Below are 16,276 nucleotides of genomic sequence, written 5' to 3'. Positions count from 1 at the left end.
CACCAAGAAGCAGAAGTTCAAGGCTGATGACTTCTTTGCTGAGCATCATTTCTTCTCTGACTACAATCCATATAACTCTGCTCGACTTCATCGCAAGCGTTTTTGGACTAGCAGCCAGAGAAATTTCTATTCCTCACTGCTGTTTGATAAGGACACAAGAGCTTTGACCATGAGCAAATTCCTCATGTGGATATGGAGTCTCTACCATGCTTCACCCCAGTCCTAAGTGTTCTTCATGACGCTGGGCTACTCAACTTCTACACCGACATCTGCGATTGGAACGAAGAACTCATTTTTCAATTCTTTGCCACTCTACACATTACTGGCAATGTTGAGGATGTCAATTCATGGTTGCTCGACTAGATGACTGAAAATACTCACCACAAAGCACCGTCCTCTGAATTGCTTCATGCCATTCCAATCAGTCCTCCCACTAAAGGTGCAAGGCTCATCTATGCTAAACCTGAACTATCAGATCATCTGACGCAAGCACTGATGAAGCCTTTGAAGCCTGGCCAAGATCCAAGGACCAAATTCCTCATCAAAGAATTGCTCTATGTGCCAAGGACAATATACCGCATTTTGACCAAAACCCTCAGTCCAATCAAGGGCCACAACTCTGATGAAGAAGAGGTTGTTGGCATAATGAAGAATCTGTTGTTCAATATCATCCATGGTATTCCTATCAACTACCATGATTTCTTCATGAGGACTTTGGCCAATGCTGCTTTGTCACCTTTTGAGTTAAAGCCTTACGCTCCCTGGATTATGAGATTCATCAGATCAAGGTCTTCAATTCATTAAAAGGCTGACTTTCAAAATCATCTCAGCTATTTGCCCCCGATTGAAGTCCTCAAAAGGACCATTTCCTCAGCTGATGAGAAGGGCAAGGCTGCTGTTATTGATGAAGGCACTCGTCCATTGGATGGACTGTTTCGGAAAGCTTCTTCTTATTCTACCAATGACAACTCTGCCACACATGACACTGTCACAAATTCTTCAAAGCAATTTCCTCAAGCCACTGCTCCACGTGTGATGACTGGCTGAGAGCCTCTTCTCAGCCTCCATCAGAAAGTTGACAGAAACCACAAGTGGGTCAAGAGACAGTTTGGTGCAATTCTTTAGAACATGATTGTCACTCAAAATACTGTGAAGAAGAAGCACTACTACTTGCATGAAGTCTTTGACTGCACTTGGGCTATTCTGTCTAACCTCTACAGTGCTGAAGATCTCAAGGAGATGGGCTTCCAACAAGACTTTGACTGGTCTCAGCCACCTTCAAAGAAATTCAAGAAGGTCAAAGTTCCTCGGCTGGTTGCAAGCTCATATTCCTCGTTGCATGAGACAGACGAAGCCGAAGATTTGAACGACACCACGGTAGGCCCTACTCCAACGGACGGCCCCAACAACACTGGCGCTCCTCCATTGACATCTTGATGATATTCTCCAGGGGCGTTAGTCCTCATTTTTCGTCCCTTTTGGTCATTCGATGACAAAGGGGGAGAAATTTGAGTTAATCCTCAAGCGGGTCTCTATATATGGGCATTTTTTTGTTAAGTTACAACTCTCGCTCTTCTGAAGAGTTTGTTGATCGAGTTGTAAACTTAAGTCCTATGGTGGTCTGATACTTTTGCTCTATTTTCTGCATGCTATTTCCTCAAGTATGTTAATGCACGCATGCTGAATTTCATTAGACACCATATTTCATCATGCATTTCAAATTCTTCATATCATATGTTAAATGTGTGTATGAATTACATGATATAGGGGGAGATCTCCATGATTCTACTCTACAATGTGCATTTGCTATTCAAAGCAAATTCCCCAAAAATGCACGTCTTCAGGGGGAGTTCTTCTATATCTTGCAATCAAATTCCTCAATATCAGTATTTACACTTCATATGTTTATCCCCGTTGAAAACTTAACCCATATTGTCATCAATCACCAAAAAGGGGGAGATTGTAAGTGCATCTAGTGCCCCTTAGTGATTTTGGTGTATTGAAGACTTATAGGTTAAGGGACTAATGAGTTTGTGAGTGTACACAGGTCTATAAGTCTATGAGGAGTTTGATATTTACGATGAAAGTCGACCCCTAAAAATGAATGTCTTCACCTGAAGAATTTGGTTTTCTTGAAGACTTTGAAAGTGAAGAAATTGGTGTCACCGTGAAGACTTGATAGTCATGCGAGGATTATGAAGCGTGAAGACTTTTATTTTCATAGTTTCATTTTCTCTTTCTTGAGTCATAGGAAACACCATACTGTTAAAGGGGGTCGAGGTAAAACTAAGGAAAAGTTTCCAGGTGATGCTCATCTCAAAATCCTACACCTACCCAATCCTTTCGAGTGAAGCCATTGGAAATCTCATACAGTTCAGTCAATTTCTTGAGTGAGAGAGACGAAGTTCTTCTGGTCTCCGAGGAATTTGTTCTAACTGAGGAGTTAGGAATTCACTAGTGTGGATTTCCTACAAGTAAGGAACATGATAGCCCTGAGGAATTTGATACTGAAATATCTGACCGCTGTTGTGCTACGCGCCAGCTGTCCCAAAATATCTACCCACCTAACGGTCATACCATTGAAGGGCACTTATGTCTTATCATGTCGGGCTGCTCCCTAGGCTATAAATAGCCGCCCCCTACAACCACTAGCTGGTTGGCTGCTCCGAGAGAAACTGACACTTGTCATTAAGAGCACCCCATCCTCCGAGGACTTTGAGGGAAGATCATCAAGCGAGGAAAACCCAAACACCTACAAACCCAAAGTGATTGAGCATGACTGAAGAGATTGTTCCTGTGTGGAACCGACACTTGTTACCTTTGAGGACTGTGCATCCTCCAGACGGTTAGGCGACATGGTCTAGAGCATCCAAGAGGAAATTGTGGATCACCGAGTGACCGAGTCTGTGAAGGTTTGGAAGTCACCTAAAGACTTACCACGAGTGATTGGGCGAGGTCTATGTGATCTTAGCTCAAGGAGAATACGGTGAGGACTGTGTGTCCTTAGGTTTAAATACCTAGCCGCTCCAACCAGACATACAACTGTCACAACAGTTGGAACTGGTGTACCAAATCATCGTCTTCACTGACATACTGGTTCTATTTCCTCAACCCTTTCATTTCCTCATTCATGTGTTGATGAACTTGATCGTACTGTTTGAATACTTTGACTAAAGGCTTTCTCAATTTCTTCAATCTTAATTTCTTCCATCACTTTGTCTTCAGCCTGCTTATCCTGTGTTCACGCTACTTGTACTCTGTGCTTGTTTTCGTTTCATCATGATGACTGTGCCACTGCTCTGTTATGCCTGCATCTGAGTACTTATTCCGCTGCATGTTGTTCGTGACTTAGGAATTTCCTCACCTTGAAATTCCTCAGTGACGAATTTGTAAAAATTGCCTATTCACCCCCCCTCTAGTCGATATAACACACTTTCACACTTATTTTGGAACGGAGGGAGTACATATTGGCTATGATCTGTCAACCATTGAGATGCAATAGCATGCATGTTATTCTCCTTTGTATTTGATGAAATGTTGCAACGGGGCAACCTTGGATGCAAGATACATGAAACAGAAGCTGGAAGTTTCGTAGCATTGTACAAATTTATCTTGCTGAGAAATTACAACGTACTATACTACTATGTAAAGAGTTAGGTGTCGCACGGTGTCCAGAAAATGTGGTTATACTGTGAGGTGGGCCATGTAATCACTGAGCTTGCGTGTTTTCACTGCTTTCGCACTCCTCCGCTGTAAGAATGGAGAAAATTGTAATCTACCTCCTTTCGCCGAAACGTGGGACATCCAGCAGTCGTACCACCTCAGTAATAATGACCAATGAGCCGTCAAATCACATAGACCCAGTAATAAGTTCGACGGACGAAGCAACCATAACTCTTGAATCTGCTTCTCCCTTCAACGCAGGCGCCAGTGAGAGGTCGCGTCCGCTCTGCCCGGGCATGAATGCGGCACCGATTCTCTGGAGCGGTGCTGACCGTTTCGGGCGGGAAGCCGCGCGGGCGATGGAGGGGCTTTGGGTGGGCCAGCCTGGTCAGGAGGGGGCGTGGCAGCTGTCCCGACCAGACACCTGGAAACGAGAGGATGCACCGACTCTCGGGCTAAATCGTACACTACACACCATCTCTCTGTAGGAGTAGGTCGATGTGTCGCTCTCTCTAACACACACACACACAAACACACACACACATGTTCATAGAATAGGAATATCGTGCGAGTGGGAACCCACTGGAAGTGGGATAAATGGAGTACGTACAAGAAGAGAAGAGGTGACGAATATTCCATCAAACTTGGACTGAGGAGTAGTACTCCCTCCGTCTAGGTGTTAAGTCATCTTACAAAAATTAGATATTCCAAAAATGTTTAGGCGTCTTCCATTAACTTCGCATCTCAATCCCCTCCTAGCCTCGTTGCTAGCGAGTGTTGTTACTTACTTTGCCTTGTTATCTCTCCCGGAAACCCAATGCATGGAGCGCAACTACGCGTTGGTCCATCAAGGAATCAAAGCCGGCTTGCATGCGAATACTACGTGGCCCTGCATGGTAGTAGCTAAAACGGCATCTCTTAATCGTTGTGATTAATTGTTGCATTCAGAGACAGAAATCGGGGCTTTGATTGGAGGAAGGACCAGTCAAGTTTCTCCTTCTCCTCCAATCTGCTTACACCTTGGTCCAGTTGCACCTTCTAACGTGAGTTACACCTAGACAGAGGGAGTAGTACGAGATACGGTGGCACACTGACTTAGGTCGAATACAAGTGCCCAAAATTATTGGAAGAGAGCAAAGTGTACAAACTAAATCATTAAAATTGAATTTCTCGTTTTTTTTGAAACGGAGGAAAAAGATTTGCCTGAGTTTCACAGTTTGCAAGTGACCCTACAAATAAATGGCATGGTAATTACTCTCAATACGCCATAGTTTCTTAGCACCCGTGTAACCCTTAGTACATATGGTGGCACACGGACTTAGGCCGAATACAAGTGCCCAAAATATTTAAAATTGGAGGATGGTGCAGCCCACCTTTCCGATATTTTGACCGTGTGTGGTTCAGTTGTTGTTCACTACGGAGGGTCGTGTACCACACGTGAACGTTAGTAAGCGCGACCGGGAGGTGTGCAATGTTAATTGCGAGTTGACTCCTTCGAGCGTTAATTTTCTTCACGTACTACTAGCATTGCCCAGTATTTTTCTTCACTACTTTAAATGAAGAGTTTCGTTTCATGCACAATTTAAAAAGATTTTTTTGGAGAGGAAAACCACTCCATCTATATACGCTGCAGCCTCGGCGCTTGTTTTCTAGGGTTTGCTCTCTTCACACTCTCTCCACTATATATACACGCTGGAGCCTCAGGGCTTGTAGTTGCTCTCTTCACACTCTCTCACCCTCTCCAGATCTAAACAAAACTTAGTTGGCCTCTCTCTCTCTCCCTTTCTATCTTTCTTCCCTCACTGCTGGTCAAAGAGTCGGCAAGATCCATCCGCCGGGAAGGGAAGGAGGCTTAACGCTGTTGCTGTCGGCTAGGGAGGGAATCCACTATCGGCGCAGCTGTTATTTTTCACCCAGCGATGGCGTGGGCGGGCCTCCCACCCCTTCTTCCTTGCTACCGTACATAGTGTGGGTAAATCGGCCTCCGGCCGCCCACTGAGCCACACCCCGTGAACCTTAAGGTATAATTTACTTATTCCACATGCATTGCTCTAGGTGCATGTGGGCTTTTTCCGCTTATGCACTCGAATCTAGGGGTTGGATCAAACAAGAAATGTCGGGTGGGAGGTGCGACATATGCCAACGGATGGCTTATCATAGTGGGAGCCAGTAAAACATCGCCGGTGCCTGGAAACGGGATGAGGCGAAGACATGCACGCCGGCGGATCTTACCCAGGTTCGGGGCTCTCCGTGGAGATAACACCCCTAGTCCTGCTCTGCGGGGTCTCCGCATGATCACTAGATCAATTCAAGTAGCTACAAGCGCTCCTTGAGCTGTTTGGCTAGAGGAAGAAGGGCAAGGCTAGCTCTCCTTTTCTCTCTATGTGGTGTGTGGAATTCTATGAGATCAACCCTTTGCATGGGTGTCCCGGGGGGTTTATATAGGCCTACCCCCCAGGGGTACAATGGTAATCCGGCTGGGCGCGGGTCCCAGCCATCAGCGTCTATGCACGCCGGCTTCTCCATCGGTCATTGGGGCCCGCCGACTGGTGGGTCCCGCCGGCTGCCGGCCTCTTGGCCGACAGGCCGGCCCCATCGCTTGGGGGCTTTGTCGGCGGCTGGTTACTGTTGCCTCACCTCGGATGACGAGAGTTTTGTTGAGGTAAGCGTGGCTACAGTGTCGCCGCCTTGCGGACTCTCATTGTAGACTTACCTCGTCTTGTCTCCTTAATGAGGCACATGTTTCCAGGGAGGGAGGTAGCCGACTATTGGGAGCCGGCCACACCCCTGGCCGACTAGAGGAGGCCAGGACGCCTTCGGGTGTCTCTCTGGCAAAAGGGGCCCGCCACCTACGGGCCGTACTGGCGCCTGTCGTGGGTGACATCGAGGCCAACACGGCTACAGTGCTGCGCCGGACGGGGGATGGCTGGCCCGTACGGCGCCCTGTGGCCATGCCTGTTCCGGGATTCGGGGGTAGTGGGCTGTACTGCGGCCACGCCCCATCCTATCGCTGTTATGTGGGTACAGTCTTAGTGGGTGTAGTCTTGGCCGGCTTCTGGGAGCCGGCTTTCTGTTGGGGAACGTAGCAGAAATTCAAAATTTTCTACGGATCACCAAGATCAATCTATGGAGTAATCTTGCAACGAGGGGAAGGGGAGTGCATCTACATACCCTTGTAGATCGCGATGCGGAAGCGTTGCAAGAACGCGGATGAAGGAGTAGTACTCGTAGCGATTCAGATCGCGGTTGATTCCGATCTAAGCACCGAAGAACGGTGCCTCCGCGTTCAACACACGTGCAGCCCGGTGACGTCTCCCACACCTTGATCCAGCAAGGAGAGAGGGAGAGGTTGGGGAAGACTCCATCTAGCAGCAGCACGACGGCGTGGTGGTGATGGAGGAGCGTGGCAATCCCGCAGGGCTTCACCAAGCACCGCGGGAGAGGAGGAGGAGGAGGTAGGGCTGCGCCAGGGAGAGGAAAACTCATGTGTTTGCAGCCCCCAATACCTCAACTATATATAGGGGAGAGGGAGGGGGCTGCGCCCCCTCTAGGTTTTCCACCCCAAGGGGTGCGGCAGCCCCAAAACCCATCTAGGGCGGCGGCCAAGGGGGGGGGGGAAGAGGGGGAAACTTGCCCCCAAGCAAGGTGGAGGCGCCCCCTCCCCAAACCCTAGGCGCCTTGGGCCCTGGTGGGGGGGCGCACCAGCCCACCTGGGGCTGGTTCCCTCCCACACTTGGCCCATGCTGCCCTCTGGGGCCGGTGGCCCCACTTGGTGGACCCCCGGGACCCTCCCGGTGGTCCCGGTACATTACCGATATCACCCGAAACTTTTTCGGTGACCAAAACAGGACTTCCCATATATAAATCTTTACCTCCGGACCATTCCGGAACTCCTCGTGACGTCCGGGATCTCATCCGGGACTCCGAACAACATTCGGTAACCACGTACATACTTTCCCTATAACCCTAGCGTCATTGAACCTTAAGTGTGTAGACCCTACGGGTTCGGGAACCATGCAGACATGACCGAGACGTTCTCCGGTCAATAACCAACAGCGGGATCTCGATACCCATGTTGGCTCCCACATGTTCCACGATGATCTTATCGGATGAACCACGATGTTGGTGATTCAATCAATCCCGTATGCAATTCCCTTTGTCTATCGGTATGTTACTTGCCCGAGATTCGATCGTCGGTATCCCTATACCTTGTTCAATCTCGTTACCGGCAAGTCTATTTACTCGTTCGGTAACTCACATCATCCCGTGATCAACTCCTTGGTCACATTGTGCACATTATGATGATGTCCTATCGAGTGGGCCCAGAGATACCTCTCCGTTTACACGGAGTGACAAATCCCAGTCTCGATTCGCGCCAACCCAACAGACACTTTCGGAGATACCTGTAGTGCACCTTTATAGCCACCCAGTTACGTTGTGACGTTTGGTACACCCAAAGCATTCCTATGGTATCCGGGAGTTGCACAATCTCATGGTCTAAGGAACTGATACTTGACATTAGAAAAGCTCTGAGCAAACGAACTACACGATCTTGTGCTAGGCTTAGGATTGGGTCTCGTCCATCACATCATTCTCCTAATGATGTGATCCCGTTATCAACGACATCCAATGTCCATGGTCAGGAAACCGTAACCATCTATTGATCAACGAGCTAGTCAACTAGAGGCTTACTAGGGACATGGTGTTGTCTATGTATCCACACATGTATCTGAGTTTCCTATCAATACAATTCTAGCATGGATAATAAACGATTATCATGAACAAGGAAATATAATAATAACCTATTTATTATTGCCTCTAGGGCATATTTCCAACAGTCTCCCACTTGCACTAGAGTCAATAATCTAGTTCACACCACCATGTGATTAACACTCACAGGTCACATCACCATGTGACCAACATCCAAAGAGTTTACTAGAGTCAACAATCTAGTTCACATCACCATGTGATTAACACTCAATGAGTTCTGGTTTGATCATGTTATGATTGTGAGAGAGGTTATTAGTCAACGGGTTTGAATCTTTCAGATCCGTGTGTGCTTTACGAATATCTATGTCATCTTGTGGATGCTACCACGTGCTACTTGGAGCCATTTCAAATAATTGCTCTACTATACGAATCCGGTTTACTACTCAGAGTCATCCGGATTAGTGTCAAAGTTCGCATCGACGTAACCCTTTACGACGAACTCCTTTTCACCTCCATAATCGAGAAAATTCCTTAGTCCACTAGATACTAAGGATAAATTCGACCGCTGTCATGTGATCCATTCCCGGATCACTATTGTACCCCTTGACCAACTCATGGCAAGGCACACTCCATGTGCGGTACACAACATAGCATACTGTAGAGCCTATGTCTGAAGCATAGGGGATGACCTTCGTCCTTTATCTCTCTTTTGCTGTGGTCAGGTCTTGAGTCTTACTCAATACTCACACCTTGTAACACAGCCAAGAACTCCTTCTTTGCTGATCTATTTTGAACTCTTTCAAAAACATGTCAAGGTGTGCGTTCTTTGAAAGTATCATCGGGCGTCTTGATCTATCTCTATAGATCTTGATGCCCAATATGTAAGCAGCTTTTATCCAGGTCTTCCTTTGAAAAACTCCTTTCAAACAACCCTTTATGCTTTCCAGAAATTTTACATCATTTCGGATCAACAATATGTCATTCACATATACTTATCAGAAATGTTGTAGCGCTCCCACTCACTTTATTGTAAATACAAGTTTCTAACAAACTTTTTATAAACCCAAAAACTTTGATCACTCCATCAAAGCGTATATTCTGACTCCGAGATGCTTGCTCTAGTCCATGGAAGGATCGCTGGAGCTAGCATACCTTTTAGCATCCTTAGGATCGACAAAACCTTTCTGATTGTATCACATACAACCTTTCCTTACGAAAACTGGTAGAAACTTGTTTTGACATCCATCTGCCAGATTTCATAAATGCAGCTAATGCTAACATGATTCCGACGGACTTAAGCATCGCTACGGATGAGAAAATCTCATCGTAGTCAACTCCTTGAACTTGTGAAAATACTCTTTGCCACAAGTCGAGCTTCATAGACGGTAACATTACCGTCCACGTCCGTCTTCTTCTTAAAGATCCATTTATCTCGGATTTCATGGCTTCTAACCATTTGTCGAAATATGGGCCCACCATCGCTTCTCCATAGCTCGTAGGTTCAGTATTGTCCAACAACATGATATCTTATACAGGATCACGTACCACTCTGAAGTAGCACGCATCCTCGTCGTCCTACGAGGTTTGGTAGCGACTTGATCCGAAGTTTCATGATCACTATCATAAGCTTCCTCTTCAATTGGTGTAGGTGCCACAGGAACAACTTCCTGTGCCCTGCTACACACTAGTTGAAGTTATGGTTCAATAACCTCATCAAGTCTCCACCATCCTCCCACTCAATTCTTTCGAGAGAAACTTTTCCTCGAGAAAGGACCCGTTTCTAGAAGCAATTACTTTTGCTTCTAGATATGAAATAGGAGGTATACCCAACTGTTTTGGGTATTCTATGAAGATGCATTTATCCGCTTTGGGTTTGAGCTTATCAGCCTGAAACATTTTCACATAAGCGTTGCAGCCCCAAACTTTTAAGAAACGACAACTTAGGTTTCTCTAAACGGTGTCGTCTCAATGGAATTGCGTGGTGCCCCTTTAAAGTGAATGTGGTTGTCTCTAATGCCTAACCCATAAACGATAGTGGTAATTCGATAAGAGACATCATGGTATGCACCATATCCAACAGGGTGCAGTTATGATGTTCGGACACACCATCACACTATGGTGTTCCAGGCGGTATTAATTGTGAAACACTTTCCATAATGTCTTAATTGTGTGCCAAACTCGTAACTCAGATACTCATCTCTATGATCATATCACAGACATTTTATCCTCTTGTCACGATGATCTTCAACTTCACTCTGAAATTACTTGAACCTTTCAATAATTCAGACTTGTGTTTCATCAAGTAAATACACTCAGCATCTACTCAAATCATCTGTGAAGTAAGAACATAACGATATCCACTGCATGCCTCAGCACTCATTGGACTGCATACATCAAAATGTATTACTTTCAATAAGTTGCTCTCTTGTTCCATCTTACTGAAAACGAGGACTTTCAGTCATGTTGCCCATGTGGTATGATTTGCATGTCTCAAGTGATTCAAAATCAAGTGAGTCCAAACGATCCATCTGCATGGAGTTTCTTCATGCATATATACCAATAGACATGGTTCGCATGTCTCAATCTTTTCAAAAACGACTGAGTCCAAAGATCCATCCACATGGAGCTTCTTCATGCGTTCTATACCAATATGACTCAAATTGCAGTGCCACAAGTATGTGGTACTATCATTACTATTTTATATCTTTTGGCATGAACATGTGTATCACTACGATCGAGATTCATTTTAGGTGCAAGACCATTGAAGGTATTATTCAAATAAACAGAGTAACCATTATTCTCCTTAAATGAATAACCGTATTGCGATAAACATAATCCAATCATGCTTAACGCAAACACCAAATAACAATTATTTAGGTTTAACACCAATCTCGATGGTAGAGGGAGCATGCGATGCTTGATCACATCAACCTTGGAAACACTTCCAACATACATCGTCATCTCACCTTTAGCTAGTCTCCATTTATTCCGCAGCTTTTATTTCGAGTTACTAACACTTAGCAACCGAACCGGCATGCAATACCCTGGTGCTGCTAGGAGTACTAGTAAAGTACACATTCATATAATGTATATCGACCTTGCCTGCCTTCTCATCTACCAAGTATCTAGGGTAGTTCCGCTTCAGTCACCGTTCCCCTCATTACAGAAGCACTTAGTCTCGGGTTTGGGTTCAACCTTGGGTTTCTTCACTAGAGCAGCAACTGATTTGCCGTTTCATGAAGTATCCCTTCTTGCCCTTGCCCTTCTAGAAACTAGCGGTTTTACTAACCATCAACAATTGATGCTCCTTCTTGATTTCTACTTTCGCGGTGTCAAACATCGCGAATAGCTCAAGGATCATCATAACTATCCCTGATATGTTATAGTTCATCACGAAGCTCTACTAGCTTGGTGGCAGTGACTATGGAGAACCATCACTATCTCATCTGGGAGATTAACTCCCACTCGATTCAAGCGATTGTGGTACTCAGACAATCTGAGCACATGCTCAACGATTGAGCTTTTCTCCCTTAGTTTGCAGGCTTAAGAAACTTGTCAGAGGTCTCATACCTCTTGACGTGGGCACTAGTATGAAATCCCAATTTCAGTCTTCGGAACATGTCATATGTTCTGCGACGTTTCAAAAACCGTCTTTGGTGCCACAATTCTAAACCGTTAGCATTACGCACTGAACTATCACGTAGTTATCAAAACGTGTATGTCAGATGTTTCGCAACATCTACAGACGACGCTGAGGTTCAGCACACCGAGCGGTGCATTAAGGACATAAGCCTTCTGTGCAGCAATGAGGACAATCCTCAGTTTACGGACCCATTCCGCATAATTGCTACTATCAAATTTCAACTAAATTTTCTCTAGGAACATATCTTAATCAGTAGAACTAAAGCGCAAGCTATGACATAATTTGCAAAGACCTTTTGACTATGTTCATGATAATTGAGTTCATACGATTAATGAACTCCCACTCAGATAGACATCCCTCTAGTCATCTAAGTGATACATGATCCGAGTCAAACTAGGCCGTGTCCGATCATCACGTGAGACGGACCAGTCATCATCGGTGAACATCTCCATGTTGATCGTATCTTCTATACGACTCATGCTCGACCTTTCGGTCTCTTGTGTTCCGAGGCCATGTCTGTACATGCTAGGCTCGTCAAGTCAACCTAAGTTTTTTGCATGTGTTCCGAGGCCATGTCTGTACATGCTAGGCTCGTCAACACCCGTTGTATTCGAACGTTAGAATCTATCACACCCGATCATCACGTGGTGCTTCGAAACAACAAACCTTCGCAACGGTGCACAGTTAGGGGGAACACGTCTCTTGAAATTTTAGTGAGGGATCATCTCATTTATGCTACCGTCGTTCTAAGCAAATAAGATGCATAACATGATAAACATCACATGCAATCAAATAGTGACATGATGTGGCCAATATCATTTTGCTCCTTTGATCTCCATCTTCGGGGCACCATGATCATCTTTGTCACCGGCATGACACCATGATCTCCATCATCATGATCTCCATCATTGTGTCTTCATGAAGTTGTCACGCCAACGATTACTTCTACTTCTATGGCTAACGCACTTAGCAATAAAGTAAAGTAATTTACATGGCGTTATTCAATGACACGCAGGTCATACAAAAAATAAAGACAACTCCTATGGCTCCTGCCGGTTGTCATACTCATCGACATGCAAGTCATGATTCCTATTACAAGAATATGATCAATCTCATACATCACATCTTCTGGCCATATCACATCACATAGCACATGCTGCAAAAACAAGTTAGACGTCCTCTAATTGTTGTTGCAAGTTTTTACGTGGCTTGTATAGGTTTCTAGCAAGAACGTTTCTTACCTACGTAAAACCACAACGTGATATGCCAATTTCTATTTACCCTTCATAAGGACCCTTTTCATCGAATCCGATCTGACTAAAGTGGGAGAGACAGACACCCGCTAGCCACCTTATGCAACTAGTGCATGTCAGTTGGTGGAACCTGTCTCACGTAAGCGTACGTGTAAGGTCGGTCCGGGCCGCTTCATCCCACAATGCCGCCGAAACAAGATAATACTAGTAGCGGCAAGAAGAATTGGCAACATCTACGCCCACAACTACTTTGTGTGCTACTCGTGCATAGAAACTACGCATAGACCTAGCTCATGATGCCACTGTTGGGGAACGTAGCAGAAATTCAAAATTTTCTGCGCATCACCAAGATCAATCTATGGAGTAATCTTGCAACGAGGGGAAGGGGAGTGCATCTACATACCCTTGTAGATCGCGATGCGGAAGCGTTGCAAGAACGCGGATAAAGGAGTCATACTCGTAGCGATTCAGATCGCGGTTGATTCTGATCTAAGCACCGAAGAATGGTGCCTCCGCGTTCAACACACGTGTAGCCCGGTGACGTCTCCCACGCCTTGATCCAGCAAGGAGAGAGGGAGAGGTTGGGGAAGACTCCATCTAGCAGCAGCACGACGGCGTGGTGGTGATGGAGGAGCGTGGCAATCCCGCAGGGCTTCGCCAAGCACCGCGGGAGAGGAGGAGGAGGAGGTAGGGCTGCGCCAGGGAGAGGAAAACTCATGTGTTTGCAGCCCCCAATACCTCAACTATATATAGGGGAGAGGGAGGGGGCTGCGCCCCCTCTAGGGTTTCCTGCCCAAGGGGTGCGGCAGCCCCAAAACCCATCTAGGGCGGCGGCCAAGGGGGGGGAGAGGGGGAAACTTGCCCCCCAAGCAAGGTGGAGGCGCCCCCTCCCCAAACCCTAGGCGCCTTGGGCCCTGGTGGGGGGGTGCACCAGCCCACCTGGGGCTGGTTCCCTCCCACACTTGGCCCATGCTGCCCTCTGGGGCCGGTGGCCCCACTTGGTGGACCCCCGGGACCCTCCCGGTGGTCCCGGTACATTACCGATATCACCCGAAACTTTTCCGGTGACCAAAACAGGACTTCCCATATATAAATCTTTACCTCCGGACCATTCCGGAACTCCTCGTGATGTCCGGGATCTCATCCGGGACTCTGAACAACATTCGGTAACCACGTACATACTTTCCCTATAACCCTAGCGTCATCGAACCTTAAGTGTGTAGACCCTACGGGTTCGGGAACCATGCAGACATGACCGAGACGTTCTCCGGTCAATAACCAACAGCGGGATCTGGATACCCATGTTGGCTCCCACATGTTCCACGATGATATCATCGGATGAACCACGATGTCGGGGATTCAATCAATCCCGTATGCAATTCCCTTTGTCTATCGGTATGTTACTTGCCCGAGATTCGATCGTCGGTATCCCTATACCTTGTTCAATCTCGTTACCGGCAAGTCTATTTACTCTTTCCATAACTCACATCATCCCGTGATCAACTCCTTGGTCACATTGTGCACATTATGATGATGTCCTACCGAGTGGGCCCAGAGATACCTCTCCGTTTACACGGAGTGACAAATCCCAGTCTCGATTCGCGCCAACCCAACAGACACTTTCGGAGATACCTGTAGTGCACCTTTATAGCCACCCAGTTACGTTGTGACGTTTGGTACACCCAAAGCATTCCTACGGTATCCGGGAGTTGCACAATCTCATGGTCTAAGGAACTGATACTTTACATTAGAAAAGCTCTGAGCAAACGAACTACACGATCTTGTGCTAGGCTTAGGATTGGGTCTCGTCCATCACATCATTCTCCTAATGATGTGATCCCGTTATCAACGACATCCAATGTCCATGGTCAGGAAACCGTAACCATCTATTGATCAACGAGCTAGTCAACTAGAGGCTTACTAGGGACATGGTGTTGTCTATGTATCCACACATGTATCTGAGTTTCCTATCAATACAATTCTAGCATGGATAATAAACGATTATCATGAACAAGGAAATATAATAATAACCACAGTATGTTCTCTTTTTCCCTTTCTTCTCTTAGTTTTGTCGCCAAGTTACTCTTCGCCGACTCTGACCAGTCGGCACGTCTTGGCAGAGCCCTCTCCTTTGACCGGCAACCGGGTCGGAGACGGAGCGCCGATTCCCCCCCGACCGGGCGGAGCATGACCTGGAGGACCATGACTTGGGGGCGGCCGCCATGGATGAAAACACCGAGGCGAGTGGCGGCGAAGCAGGCGGCTCCGGGCTCGGAGCCAGCTTCGACGACTGGCCGGATGACGACGAGGCGGAAATCGTCCCACGCCGCCAGCCGGCGCCCGGCCACGGCGCGGGTTCCTCCGCCGCGCCGCCTGCTCGGGGCGGCGGGCAAAAGCACCGGGCCGCGTCGGGCTTGTTCGGCAGTCGGCCGAAGAAGCCCAACGGCGGAGCGGCAGCGACCAGGCGGGATGAGGTGGCCACGATGGCGGCCCGTTTCCGCAAGGTGGTGAAGCAGCCGCAGACGGTGTCAGCGTAAGTGTATATTCCTTTGTAAATTCTTTCTTCTTTTCTTGGTGATTTCTGAATCCTTGTCCTTTCTCAAAAATCAAGGATCCGCTTTCGCTCGAGCGGGTTGCTGCCGCCTCCGTCGTTGGATCGCCGGGAGGATCCGGGAGCACCCGCCGCGTGGACCCCCGCGCTGAGCTTCAGGCGGTGATGGAGCGAAACGTGCGGGAGGCGCGGGAGGAGCGGGAGGCGGAGGAGTTGAGGGCGGCTGCCACCAAGGCGGCACAGGAGGAGGAGGAGGAGGCGAAGGCGCGCGCCGACGCAGCGGCCAAGGCCCAAGCGGAGGCTGCGGCCGTGGCAATAGCGGAGGGGGCCTTGCTCGTCACCCTTCTGCGTGTCGCGGCGCCCGAGGCCCCGGAGCCCCCGCTGAAGGAAGCCGGCGGCGACCAGCCGGGGTTGGAGAGGGAGGCGGCACCGGCCCCGCCGACTGGGGCGGCTCAA

The sequence above is a fragment of the Triticum aestivum genome, chromosome 6D (genome assembly GCF_018294505.1).
Source record: "Triticum aestivum cultivar Chinese Spring chromosome 6D, IWGSC CS RefSeq v2.1, whole genome shotgun sequence".
NCBI classification, from domain to species: Eukaryota; Viridiplantae; Streptophyta; class Magnoliopsida; order Poales; family Poaceae; genus Triticum; species Triticum aestivum.
The sequence above is the reverse complement of the archived record's forward strand: the minus strand, read 5'-3'. Positions refer to the sequence as shown.